The sequence below is a fragment of the Callospermophilus lateralis genome, chromosome 9, assembly GCF_048772815.1.
Source record: "Callospermophilus lateralis isolate mCalLat2 chromosome 9, mCalLat2.hap1, whole genome shotgun sequence".
Lineage (NCBI taxonomy): Eukaryota > Metazoa > Chordata > Mammalia > Rodentia > Sciuridae > Callospermophilus > Callospermophilus lateralis.
In genome coordinates, this window is record NC_135313.1 from 102141576 (window position 1) to 102155884 (window position 14309).

The 14309-nt window shown below is 52.2% G+C and overlaps 1 protein-coding gene across 1 annotated transcript in view; it reads right to left on the minus strand.

Annotated features, from left to right (window-relative positions):
• Steap3 (STEAP3 metalloreductase) overlaps positions 1 to 11300 on the minus strand; it is a 37514-nt gene extending 26214 nt beyond the window's left edge. Inside the window, 1 exon segment of the mRNA XM_076866313.2 lies at positions 11234 to 11300. The gene's annotated coding sequence lies outside the window, so the exon portion shown is untranslated.
• Positions 11301 to 14309: the final 3009 nt, after the last annotated feature.

The window sequence follows — 14309 nt, forward strand, 5'->3', positions numbered from 1 at the left end:
CAGATAGATATCAGGGTGGTTTGGCATTGAAGCAACAGGCTCCCTGCCAGGGACAGTCCTCATGCCATGGGGTCACCAAGCCACCCCTCCTCAACAGTTTCCAGCTCTTGATCAAGCCTGTACCAGCTGCCCCTCTGCCTCCACTGCCCTCAAGAGCAACCTCTGTCCCTACTTTCCTGTCCATCTCCTCCTAGGACTCCAAGCTCCTCAAAGACAGGAAATAGCAAACTCACCTCTGTGACCCCAGCACTCAAAGTGGTGGCTGGCACATGTTAGGTCAAATTGAGGTGCATGAGCATCACCTGAGGCTTGAAACCTACTGCTGGGCTCCTTCTTTGGAGCTCCCGATGTTGCTGCTCCAGGGACCACACTTGGAAACTACTACAGTAAGCGCTCCGTAAAGGACCATGGAAGGGGATGACTTATTGAAACCACTTGCATGCAAGAGCCCCTCTAGATCTAGATGTGCTCCTGGGTCTTTACAGTCAAACCCAGCTCCCAGCCCACCACCTTCATCAACCCTCCTTGACCATGCAGACTCCCATATTTCCCTATGTTCCTATCGGTCTTGAGGGTCAGGTGCACGGGCCCTATTCCTGCACCCTCTTGGCTGCTCAGAGAGGGGTCTTTCTGGTGAGCCAATACAGCCAATTCTATGCCCCCTCCCCTGCCACATATGGTCACCAGGCCCAGAGTAAGCTGGGGGAGAAGAGTGGTACTGGGGATCATAAAGATCCTGGGGGCTTGGGAGCACCTCACCTCCTCCCAACTAGAATGAGCCAGACCAGCATGGAAGACTCTCCTGTTGGAACACTCCATTACTACCTATAGGGGCAGGAGGGCAGCTAGTGTCGGGCGGGAAGGGGAAGAGGCTGGCCCAGTGCTCAGCACCAAGACCAGGAGCTCCAGGCAGCACAGAATGCTCAAGCCCTTGGGTCCTCTTGACACCCCCAAGGGTGTCTTTCACTTTGGAATCCATGTGGGCGGTGCCTATGAAGAAATGGTCAGACCTTCCAAGGCTTCTCCATGAAATGCCCTGATTCACGATTGCCTGAGGACCTCCTATATTCCCAGCAGGGAGCAAGGCACTGGGGCCCTGCTGGTGGCCAGATGACAGCCTGCCTTCTTTTTCTTTTGGGTACCAAGGATTGAACTCAGGGGCACTGGAACACTGGGCCACATCCCCAGCCCTACTTTGTATTTTATTTGGAGACAGGGTCTCACTGAGTTGCTTAGCAGCTTGCTTTTGCTGAGTCTGGCTTTGAACTCAGGATCCTCCTGCCTCAGCCTCCCAAATGGCTGGGATTACAGGTGTGCACCACCACACCTAGCTGACAGCCTGACTTCTTAAGATCTGCTATAAGGGGCAGCAGGAAGTAAAATGCTCCAACAAAGGTACTGCAGGCACTGGGAGATCCAGGGAGGAAGGACTTCGTTCCATTCAGGGACGGGCATGTGGGGGCAGCCAGCTCCCAGTGGGCTGGTTAATCCAGCCGCGCCACAGACCATCAGCAGTGGTGGCTGAATTTGCAGTCTCAGCGTCTGGGGTGGGGTTGTTTCTTGCTTTCCAGGGAGACTTGGAGCTCTAAAGCCTGGGGCCAGTGGGTCTTGTGGGCTGTGGCTGTCCCTCCCCACCCCTCCCCTTCCCATGGTGCAGGATTTGCAGAATCAGGAATGAGCTCTGGCCCTGCTGTTGAGAAGGATAGATGTGGGAGCAAAGAAAGGGCAGAGGCGGCCAAGACACACACGGGCAGCTCCAGGGCATCTGCCAGCAGGCTCAGCCTGCCTCCCTTCGCCTGAGTCTTGGACTCGGAGGTGTACGTCTCCCGTCTCCCCCTGGGCTGCCTAGTCATGAGCTGCCTTTTCCAGTAAGCCTCGGGGGACCCTCCCCTGACCCTTGGCAGCCTCTTCTTCTTGGCTCATAGGGACACTGAACTTGGCCTCCACTCTTCAGCTGCTCTGCGTGGGGAGCATCATGCAGCCACCTCCCTATCCCTGTCAGGGCCACCTCGGACTTTCCCAAGAGTCCCAGGGAGCTCAAAGGGATAGACCCAGAAACAGCCCTGGCTTCCCCTTAGGCCAGAACAGAGGGGACCTCAAAATCTGAGGCTCCTTCTGCTCTTCTATGCCATTACCATTGACTATGCGCCCTGGTTCTCTTGTTGGTCACCACACCAGATGGACGCCACTTCTTTCTCACTTCTGTGCCTCTTGCACCTCATCTGTGACCCAGTAGGTGCTCAATTAATGTTTGCAGTTTGAGAGACTAAACTCCCAGATTCTGTGCCTGAGGACAGGGTGTGCTTGTGGGTCTTCACTCAGAACCTAGCTGGAGCCTCCTAGCACCTAATGAAGTAACATCAGGAGCTTCTAACTCTACTGCAGCCTGGAGGTATGGCCAAGCATTTCACTATTTGATAAACTTACGAACACAGCAGCCTTATGTACAGGTGAGTTTAAATACTGCCAATAAGTATGAGAATCTGAGTAGACTCCTGCAGCTTTGGCCTAAGTGGAAAATCAAACAACAAATCTGAGGTGCACTGATATGCAGCCTGGTATGGGGGTACCCATGGAAGGAGGCTTTAGAGATGCTGAGGGTCAATGGCTCTAGGGCCCAAGGGCTTTTGGGGCCATTGCAGATATGCGGTCTCCTTGGCCCTTCCCAACAGGCACCAGTCTGGTGTACAGCCTTATGTCCACCTAGACCCTTTGCTTTTTCTCTGACTTATTCTTTTTTCCTGCAAAGTCCTTTCCCTCCAATTAATGAAGCTCAAGTTCCAACAAGAAGGCCTGACTCCTCTTTAAGACAGAATTGATCTCTCCTCTGCCCCCCCACCCCGGCTTTCTGCACACAGGTGACAGGATAAAGCCAGATACCTGCCTTTAGCGGTCCAAGAAGGCAATGGGGGAGCCTTACCCCTACCCCCATCTATCTCTATCAACCCTTCCACATGCCAATGTGAATATTAGACCTAACGCCCTTTGATATGAATAATTCACATTTCCCCAGTCAGGTAAGATGAATCATAGCTTCTAGAAAGTTTCTCTCATTTTATTGACTGAAACATACCCAAGTTCCTTGACTTAATGATGGGGTGACATCCAATAAGCCCATTATAAGTTGAAAATATCAAAAATTGAAAACATTGTAACTTGCTTACTGCTAGCCTGGGAAAAAGATCCGAATCTAAAATATGAAGTGTGCAATTTCTACTGAATATGCATTGCTTTCAGCCCACTGTAAAGCCAAGAAATCCTAAATCAAACCATCCATTGTCGGTTGGAGACCGTCTATACAACGTAAGTAAAAATTAGGGCACTTGCTATGCAAATAGAAGCAAGTCTTAGGGAAGTCTCCTAGTTGCATGCTTCTGCCACATGACTGTCCTTGTGTGGTAACCCAGGGTTTCCCCTGGGGCACAGAGGCAGTGGGCAGGCACATCCCAGCACCCCGCAAGTGCCTGGCACAGGAACATCAATCACAGTGCCAGGAGTCAAAAGCCAGAAGTGGCTAAGGGGCGAGGCCAGACTCACCCATGGGAGGATCACGACAGTCGGTGGCTGTGGGCTTGCGGGTGTGACCTGTGGAAACCTATCATTACTTCCACTTTGCAGATCTCAAAACAGAGGCTCAAACAGGTTAAGGGACTTCCTCCAGGACCCAGTTGGCTCCTGCCTGCTTCAGGCTGCCTCTGTGTGGGTGAGGGTGGCAGGTGGGCGTCACATTGGGTCCCCTGGTCAGCATGAGGCTCAGGCCAGCTCTCTTCCTGTCCTGCTCCCTTCTCCTCACTGAGCTGCTTAAAACGCTCCTCAGCCTCACGTTCAAGGCCAGACTTGCAAACCTGGAGCTGCCCTCTATCCCAGACCCTGGACCACGGCAGCACAACCCCAGGCTGTCCTTCCTGGACCTTCTCAGGATTAGAAGTCCAGTGCTCCAGGTCCCTCTCCTCACAGGACCCCCAACCTCCCACAGTTGACCGGAGGGGAGAGGCGACAGAGGATGCCAGTCTCAAACCGGGGTTTAAAAGCCAGCAATAGCAACATTCAGTTAATCAGTGCATTTCTATTTTCTCTGTGGGCATTTTTCCCTTTCTGAGGGACTCTTACAAACATTTTACTGTTACATTTCTTGTAATACTGCCTGGAATCGTTATTTAGACATCATAAAAAAATCATTATATTTTTAAAAGGAAGGCGGATATGTTCCGACCAGAGAGAAGACAGAAAGCTCAGGCGGGCACGCAGGCCAGTCCACACGTCCACATACGTGCGCCTTCAGTCTGAGAGAAAACAGAATTTTTTTTTATCCCCACACCACTTTGCAAAATAAAAGTGAATGAATAATTGATAGGGCTTTTTACAAACATCGAGATTTTCAAATCATGCTAGAAAAATCCGGTTCAATTACTTGCAGCAGCAATTCCGTGATAAACCAGCACACAAATGGATACCAAGAAGTAAAATTTATAATTCCCAATGGGCCTGTATTCTACAGAAATGCGTCGTAAACATTAACTTTTTTTTTTTTTTTTAAACAACACACCCGAACCCACAGAGCTATTGCTCTCGCTACCTGCAGGCTCTCTGCGTGATAAATACTTGAACCCTTTACTTTGAAAGCGCTCCTGACAATCGCCTAGACGCCCATCCCTCAAAAGATGTGCACACAAGATGATCTCCCACTTTATTTGGGGATCCTATTAGACAGTGCTCTTTGCTGCCAATTCCAGTCCTTCAAGAGGAATCAAATTATTTGGACTCCCTAGAGATGCGAAGGACACAGTCCAGCAGGCCAGGGGACTGGCCGGCAAGGAGGGAGCCCACCCCTCCCCATGCCACCTCCCCCCAGGATCGGTACCCCAACAGGACTTACCAACAACAGGCAGGTGCGACATCTGGATGAGAGGGTCTGGAGCTCTGGAGCTCCTGGCAGCCCCACGGCAAGCTGGGTCACCCCTTTCCCCTATGGATCTCCAACCTGTGGCCAGGGCTGAGGGCTGCCTCCCCTTCGGCCTGCACTCCAGCTGGCCACAGGGAAGGGCCCGGGGTGGTGACTGCTGCTCGGTTGGAGAGTGCACTGAGAGACAGCAGTTCTGGCCCGAGACTTCCTGTTTGGGCAGGAAACCTCGCTGGGGATAATTAGTGGCTCAGACTCTAGTGCCTTTGCTACAGGAACTAAGGCGGGACAGCCAGCAGAACCCAAGATGCATAAAATGAATAAATGTCATCCAGCATCCAGCACAAGGCAGACTACCTCGCAGAAAGAGAGAGGGAGAAAGAGAGAAGGCGTTGAGATTCTCCAAGATCCAAAGCCAAACATAATGGCTACAGAACAGGGCGATTTATCAGTTTCTGCAGGGGTAATTTATTGCAATCACCCTGACATTGGCTTAGTGATAATTCTCTCAGCATTTTGCACTTACAAAAGCTTACTGTCATCTTTACTTTCCAGACAGACGGTGAGGAAAAAGACAGACGGATGGACAGTCCTGTTTTGTGGACAAGTATATTTGATTGTTTTCAATTTGTTTGAAAACTAGCCATCTTGGAATATGGAATCTGAGTAACCCCGAGCATCTGATAACCAGAATACCTCCCCCTGGGATTCAGGCAGGGTTACTCTATATGACAACCAACCAGAGCCAGGCTGCATCATTCTGTCTGCTATGACCTCCTGTGTCTTGTCTCTCCTACTGTAGGGAAAACTTCTGAGGACAGGGGTAAATTCTGGAATCTCCCTAGAGTCCAGCACTACCCTCCTTCCAGTCCCCTGCTTCCTCTCCAGTTTAGCCAATTACTTCCACTTCCTGGCCCATCCCAATCCCCCTTCCTTGAAGATCCATTCCAAGCTCTTGGGCACATATGGTGCCTGCCAATCCCCTAGAGCCTCCAACAATCTCTCCCACTCTGAATTCAGAGAGGCAGCTGTGTTAGTTGGTGGCTACTAGATAGGCCTGACTCAGCCACCTGTTACTGTGATGTTGGACAGGTTGCTTTCCCTCTCTCTTCTGATGATACTGCTCATGTCCTTGCTCTTTGGGGACCACTTACCACCCACCATGTGTGGCTCTGAACTCCTCCCCCTCTGTGGCTGTGGGTGCACTACCATCACCACCCTGTGTCAGCTGAAGGCAGGGACCTGCACATCCCTCACCCCTGCAAATCTACACCACCCCACATCTTCCATGTTCTGCTCCCTGTGAGGTTGGCAGATGCCTGTTAAGCCAATGGAGCTCAAGCAGGGCTTTCAGACATTCGAGAACCCTGGAATCCACTGAGATTGCCCGGGGAGCTTCAGGGGCAGGTGTGCAGGCAGTTCCAAGCCTAGAGTCCCTGATTCAGTAGACTGGGGCGGGGTTCAGGGCTCTGTGTTCCTATCAAAGTTGCTGAGTGCTCTCTGAATTCCCTTGGAAAAGCCATCCTGTGCAGAAGCCACACTTCCCTAGAAAACACAGCCCCCAGACTCGAGTGGAAAGGGGCTTGCAAGCACCCCACAGTCCCTCAGTGCTCCAGGTCAGCTGTGACACCTCTCCTGGAGTTCTGAGACCCTGCTGCACCCTGAGCTCCCCAGTCTTGAAAGCCCTCTCCCATTGGTATTCCAGATACCAGATACCCTGCCAGATGTTCAACAGGAGTTGTAGCAAGAAAGAACAAAAGGCAGCCACACTGGAACTTTCAACAGCAGAGCATGTGGTCTCTACCCTGCAGCTCTCTGAACTAGGACAACGGGAGGGCCGGGCTTTCCTGATGGCAGCCACCTCTGACCCTTGCGTCACAATCCTTGATGGCTAGGTCTAGACCATATTGCTTCTTTCCTTTCCATTTGTGGGTACCACCACCTCCCCACAGCCTGACAGCCATCCCACAATGCCTATAGTAACAGGAGGGGTCCCTCCATCCCAGACCCTAGCCCACCAGCCTTAGGAGCCCTACTGTCTGCAAGTAAACTAGGCAGCCTACTCCCCCATGATAAGATTAGCGGTGCCAGGCCTGGTGGCACACGCCTATAATCTCAGGGGCTTGGGAGGCTGAGACAGGAGGACTGCGAGTTCAAAGTCAGCCTCAGCAACTTAGCAGGTCCCTAAAGAACTCAGCAAGACCCTGTCTCTAAATAATATACAAAAAAAGGACTGTGGAGGTGGCTCAGTGGTTAAGTGCCCCTGGGTTCAATCGCCGGTACCAAAAAAAAAAAAAAAAAAAAAAAAAGATTAGCAGGCCCCTCCCCATTCCATTCCATTTATACCACTAATTGGTGTTATAATCTTGGTGTTGTAACTTTTTTTTTTTTCCAGTTTAATCTCCTAATCTTACCGCTCAAAAAGGCTTAAAAACCAGCTGTTTGACGTTGGGGGTGAACTGAATGGTAGAGCATTTGCCTAGCATGCTCAATGTCCGGAGTTCCATCCCCAGCACAGTAAGAAATTATTTAAAATATGCAGCCAGGCATGGTGGTGCATGCCTATAATCCCAGCAATTTTGGAGGCAGAGGAAGGATTGCAAGTTCAAGGCCAGTCTCGGTAACTTAGTAAAAACCTGCCTCAAAATAAAACATTAAAGGGACTGGGGATGTAGCTCAGTGGCAAAGCACCCCTGAGTTCAATTCTTAGTACCCAAGACAAAATTGCTCTGCTTGGTTAGAATCTAACTACCTGTCATGAAGTGGAAGATGGAGGTAGGAAAATTTTACCACCTGATTACAGAACAAGTTGTGCTCACCTGTTGCAGGTGACGATGTGATGTACGAGGGGAAGAGTTTAGTATGGAGGAATTCCACAGACAGGGTTGCTGTGGTACTGAAACAACTGAACCATGGTCAACTCAGAGCAATGTTTCTGGAGAGCTGGCCACACTTGAATAGGAGGGACACACTCTGCCCTGGGTTGAGAAACCATGCAGTTTATGATTCACTAGCATCCATCGACCCTGGCAGCAACACAGCAGTCAATATCCCCAACTTGAGGGTGGGGAGGTGCTGTCTCTGATTTTGGATCCTGGCTTACAATAGCTGTGGGTCCTGGGCCTCTCTGAGGTTGTTTCCTTACTTGTATTAAAAAATATGTAGATGGTAAGTGCCTCTGGGAGTGACAAATGATGGTTGTGACATTCACCCTGGCAGAAGTGGGGCTCAGAGTACCTGGCACAAAGTGAGTGCTCAGTAAGTGTTTGTTGAATGAATAAAAGATGAAGCAGAATTTGGATAGGCATATAGTTAAGTGGTTAGGAGTCTCAGGACTGGGGATGAAAGAAGAGACTGGAATCTCATCCGTCCTTGAGAACGTTATGTGGTTGGGAGAACAGCATTATCCATCTCTTAAGAGTTTAGAGGAACAAATGAGCTCATGCCTGTTCTCTGCTTGGTCCAGGGCCTGGCACATGGGAGGCTGAATGGCAAGGGTGAGGACTGCATTTCAGGTGTGATGTTGGGGGTGTGTGAAGGGCTGACAGAGGAAATGCAAAGAGGTTTGGGAACCATGAGAGGTAGAGTTGGATAGGTGGGTGGGCCTAGGTAGCAGGGGGCAGCCAGGAGGAAGTGAAACTTCTATAGTCAAATGTTTGCATTCCACCCAGAGCACCTGCCCCATCCTCTGCCTTCCTGTCTCCAAGTTCTCCTGAAATGGGATGGGGGGTTTGGGGGGCAGGGGTGTGGAAGAGGCACATGCTCCTTTAAGTTCCAGGAGGAAGAATACAGCCAATTTGGCCTTAGATTTTTAATAACTACTGAAATTGGCAGACTTCCTCCTTTTAAATCAAGGGGGCCATTTCTGATTCCCAAACTAGAAACCAGTTACATACAGTGCTTAGCTTAGCTCCCACCTGGCAACTAGGCATGGTAAAGAGGGCAAGAAGAGGTGCATCCAGTCGTAGTTGAAAGGCAGAGGAACCCAAGTTCCTGAATGGCCTCCTTCCTACTGCACCCCAACTGTCTGAAGACCACCCTAGCCCACTGAGCTTCTCCTCTGCAGGATGGACACAGAATGAAGCAGACTTCTCCTCCAGGCTGAGAGGCACTGGCCAAGACTTCGAGCTGGCAACCCTGGACCCTGGAGCTGGAGCCAGCTCTGCCACAAAGAGAATCTTGGAGGTCACTCTCTGAGCTTCAGTTACCTTTTCCAGGGAACCCAGGGTTCAGACTAAAACAGCAATGAGTCTGTAAAGTCCCATTGGATTAACGCACATATCCTAGGGGAAGAGAGAGGGCCTGATGTCTCGTAACATTTCCACAACCCAGTGCTCCACACAGTGAACCCACAAGCTGCCATCATCATTCCTGCTTGATGGGATGAAGAAACAAGTTCAAGACTTCAATGAAAGCTGAGCTGCAGGCTCTCTGCCCTATAGGCAGTCAGCTACCACTTCCCCAACCTGGCACTCAGGTGTTCCACTTTGGACTTTGTCCGAAACTTTCACTTTTTAATTTCCCCGAGACTTTGCCTATCACTCTGGTCTCTGATAAGTTCAGGGAGGAAAGGGCTACGGGACAAAGGACAGGAAACATGAATGGGAGAGGAATCCACCTATTTGACGTCTCTAGGCTGGACAGGGCACATCTGTGGTCCCAGCTTGACCAAGACCTTAACAGGATCCCCCAAGATCTCAAAAGGCTTGGGCTAAGGCTGTTCAACTCTCAAGTGACTGACCAGGGATCTGGCCTAAAAACTCAGTGGGCTCTAAGGCCAGCATCACCTGATGTCAACTCCATACCTTCCTCCCAGGTTGCCTGGTTGAGGCCACCTGTGCACCACTGAAGGTCTCTCAGAGAGCTTTCTCCTCCTCCTCCTCTCCCAGAGACACCTTCTACCCCACTCTATCCACTCATCCCTCAGACACTGAAGCACCTGCTCCCAACAGCTCCTCTGCAAGCTGCTGTAGAGGTGGGCCCAGGCCCTCCAGGTGCACCTGACTGATTCCATCCACTGAACGTGGGACTGGGGATTTGCATTTTTTTAAACAATATTTTTTAGTTGTGATGGACCTTTATTTATTCATATGTGGTGCTGAGAATGAAACCCAGTGCCTCACACATCCTAGGTAAGTGCACTTCCACTGAGCTACAGCCCCAGTCCAGATTGGCATTTTTTAACAGAGCCTCCAGGTGACTGAGAGGGCACACCCATTGAGACCCTTTGGTCTTGTGGACATGCTGGTCTCTAGCACTGCATTGTTTGGACTGCCAGGATCCTCTGAGGACCCAGCCTGTCCCTCTCCACTAGTAGGCTCCTCCTGGCTCCCAAGTCAGATAAATCAGGGTTCAAATCTTGTGCAACTTGCTAACTGAGTGTCTTTGCAAAATACCCAGGCTCGCTGAGGCTCAGCATCTCCATCTGTAACAAGAGATAATAAAGATGCCTTCCTGCTGTGATGATTAGCTGGGATACTGTGTGCAGAGCCCTTAGCAAGAGGCCTGGAACACAGAAACGTGCAATAAATGTTTGCTATTAATTATATCATGACTGCACTCTGATGGACAGAAATACTTCCCTGGGGCATTTCCAGAACCCCACTTCTGGAGCCTGTCGCAGAAGTGGCTCCGAACACCCTCCTGCCCTGTGCCAGGGCTTCAAAAGAACCTGTGGGAATTTTCCTTTTCCCGGCAGATTGCGCCTCTTGACTCCCACACGAAAAAACTGCCAGTCGCACCCTCCTTCATCTAGCCAGAGTGACCAAAGTTCCCATCACACCTCTCCGGGCAGCCTGCCCCCAAATTTCAGGGAACTGGATAGGAGGGGGAACTTCCCAGGCAAGGGCTCTGTGGGCAGGGGCGGGCACTGGGCAGTCCAGCCTCCTCTGGACCAAGGTCCCGCGCCCCTGCTGGGACTGTGCTGGAGCCAAGGGCCGGGAGAGGAAGATCCAGGAAGGTCCCGCCCATGGCTGCCCGCCCTCCCCGGGGACCCGCTGCACAGAGCCTGAGGGCTTGCGGAAGGCTCTCGGCCGGGGACCGCCAGGAAGGGCGCTTGGAGGTGCACCCCGAACTCTGATCGCCTGCTTCTCCCCAGTTCGGTCCCTGGCCCTGCCCACCCCGCCAGGTGCGCGCGGCTTCTGTCCCTAGAAGAGGAAGCGCACCGGGTGGGGAACCAGGACCCGGTTCTTCTACCACCGGTCGCACGTGGCTCGGTCCTAAAGCATGGAGGTCGCCAGGCGAGTGGCGATGGCTCGGGGTGCAACTGGGTGGGAGATGGGCTGGGGTCCCGGTAACGCGGCGCAGCGCACGGGGACAGGGAAGGTCACTCACCTCGGCGGCCCGCCGCTCGGTGCAGCGGCAGTGGCTGCAGGTCCGAGGCGGAGGCGGTGGCTCGCTCCCAGGCTCCTCCTCTGCCCGCGCCCCGCCCACCCGCGGGGGCAGGAGCTGCGCTGGAGGTGGCCTCCAGCCAGCCCGCCACTGCTTATCCGGCTCGGCCACCTCTCTCCCGGCCGCAATCAGGAGTGGCAGAGAACTCGGTCCCTGCCCAGCCCTGCAACCCCGGCAGCGGAGGAAGCGACCAACCAGCCTCCGCCTCGTGCCCTCGGCGGGAGGTTTGGAAACAGCCCTGCAGCTTATCTGTCGGCACACAGTTAAAGCGAGCAGAACTCCGGCGTGGAGTACAAGGTGACCTCGTCCCCAGCCCCGACCTGAGGGCCAGCTCAAATCCAAGTCCATTTCATGGCCGTGGTCATACTGGCAGGCCAAGTGGCAGGTTAAACATGCACAGGTGGGCAGAGCCCCCCCCCCCCCCGCCAGCCGGCTAGGTGGACACCCCTTTCTTCCCCTCCAATGGAAGTGAGGGCAGGAGGCCCCGCCCCCTCCTTCTAACAAGGTCGCATCCAAGTCCTCATAATCTGTCTCTTGTCAGCCTTTAGGGTGGACCTTTGACCTTTCCTTATAGTCTGCAGTTCCTATGCCTGGGGGCTGGGGGTCAGCCTCAGTTCCCCAGGATGTGCTGGACCTTTGCCTAACCCCTTGCCCCAGACACTGCCCACTGCTGCCCGGACCCCTCATTCCACAGGCACAACAGGGAGGTCCTTACAGGCGAGGAAACGGGGGCTGATGGTAAAGGGGAGACACCAACTTCACTCAGCATCTGGAAGGCTGAATGGAGGTTTCCTAACCCCTGGGACTTTTTCTAGAATACTCCTGGGAGGAGGGGGCGCATATTCCACCAGCCCCTGATAAGCAGCTTCAAGTTACTCTTAGGAAGTGTAAGACTCCTGTTTTCCAGGAAACCAAAATGCATGAGCGATAAGCTCTGGGGAGCCAGAGGTGGGGGTGCTAGGCCTCCAGAATGGCCCTGCCCTAGGACCCCAAAAGGTACAGCAGAACCAAGGAGGCAGAGTTCTGCCCTAAAGGCTGATGTGAGCCCCCGTCCGGCCCTGTCCTCCCATCAGCTCATGAGACCCACATTGAGCACCTTGTGCCTTCTCACCACCATGGGCTTCCTCCTGCCTGCAATGTCCCCCTCTCCCCAGCTCTGCTGGCCTGGACTGTCACCTGTCTTCTTCAAGGATGTACTGACAGGATGTACCGAGGTGCGTTGAACACCTTCTATGGGTCAGACTCTGGTGTCCTGAACCAGCCCAAGGCAGAGCAGTCAGATTCACCCTTGAAAGACCTTTAACAGATCATGTCACTCCTCTGCTCAAAACCGTCCCTTGGCTCCCAAGGGTGTGTCAGAGCAAAAGCCAAATCCTTGGAATAGCATGAGTGGCTCTGGACCCCATCTTCTATCCTCCTTTCTACTCAAGCTCCACCCTACTGAGCTGGCCCCCTTCTTTTTCCTCAAATAGATCAGACAGGGCCATGACCCTTGCAGTTCCTTCTGCTGACCCAGAAATCCCCACCACCCCTCCTTTCCTCCTTCATTTGCTGAAATGTGGCCTTCAGGAGCCTACCCTCATCTCCTCCACCCTGGATCCTTGGATGACTTCCTTCCTTCCTTCCTCCCTTCCTTTCCATAGTCTTTATCATTTTCTAATACACTGTAGCGTGTACTTTTTTATGTCTATTGTGTAGTAACTTTCTCCCACGGAAATGGAATCCCTCCAGGGCAGGGATTCTTGTCTGTTTTACTCATTGCTAAAGTAGCACGTGGCATGTAGTAGGTGCTCAGTAAATATTTGTCAAATGAACACACTTCCTGTCGCCCTCTTTCAACTCCTTCAGCAGCTCTGAGAAGTTTCCACCAAGGTTCCTGCCCACGCTGCTGTCCTGTGTGCTCAACAACCATGTGATGCTGTACCTGCATTTATGGGTCTCTGTGCCTGGGGTTGCTGAATGTTCTATGTACAGAGGCCCTAGGATCATCTTTTCCTTGAAGAGGAGACTAGCCCTTTAGCTATAAGGACAAGAGTATCCAGAATGAAGCCAGGCACATGCCTGTAATCCCAGTGACTCAGGAGGCTGAGGCAGGAGTTCAAGGCCAGCCGAGGTAACTTAGTGGAACCTTGTCTCAAGGTAAATTTTAAAAGGGCTGGGGATGTAGCTCAGTGGTAGAGCAACCTCTGAATTTAATTCCCAGCACCACTAAGTAAACAAGAGTCTCTAGGGCGATAATCTAGATTTATCTTCTACTTGGGCCAGAGGAAACTGGGATGTTGATCACTCTCAGCTTCTTGGATTGATCCAGCATTTGTAGGCTGGGACAGCATACATCCATTTCACCAAATAAATCCTCTAATTGACTATTAAAATGAGATGTCCGCAGGAAGCCATGAGCCTCAATGTACTCTGACAGCCCTGGCCAGGAGCCAGGCCACCTGGATCTGTTCCTGCCTGGCTGGATGGGGTAGGCTGAGTCCCAAGGAAACTAGTGTTCCTTGCAGAATTGTGTGCTTTTCCCAGTAGACGGAGCACCCAGAGATTCCCTTCTGTGAGGGAGGGGATGAGGCTGTACTCAGGCAGAAGGGTCTTGAGGGTGACAGGCAAATGAGAGAATTGTCTTTGCCTTCATGAAGACCCAGTGTCACCCATGTTGGCCACACCCAGAGCCGAGAGAAGGCCAGGCAACTGGACCTTGAGGCAAGCTGGCAGAAATGTGTTGGGCCCTGGGATTTACATATATGAATGGTGGTGCCATGCATGCACATGGCCCTGGGTTCCATCCCCAGCACCACAAAATAAAACAAGGCCAGGTGCAGTGGCATATGCCTGTAATCCCAGTGGCTTCAAAGGCTGAGGTAGGAGGATTGCAAATTTAAGTCCAGCCTCAGCAAAAAAAAAGTGGGGGTGGGGCTGGGGCTGGGCCTGGGAATGTTGCTTAGTGGTTACAAGCCCCTGGGTTCAATCCCTGGTACTAAGGAAGGAAGGAAGGAAGGAAGGAAGGAAACAAAAAACA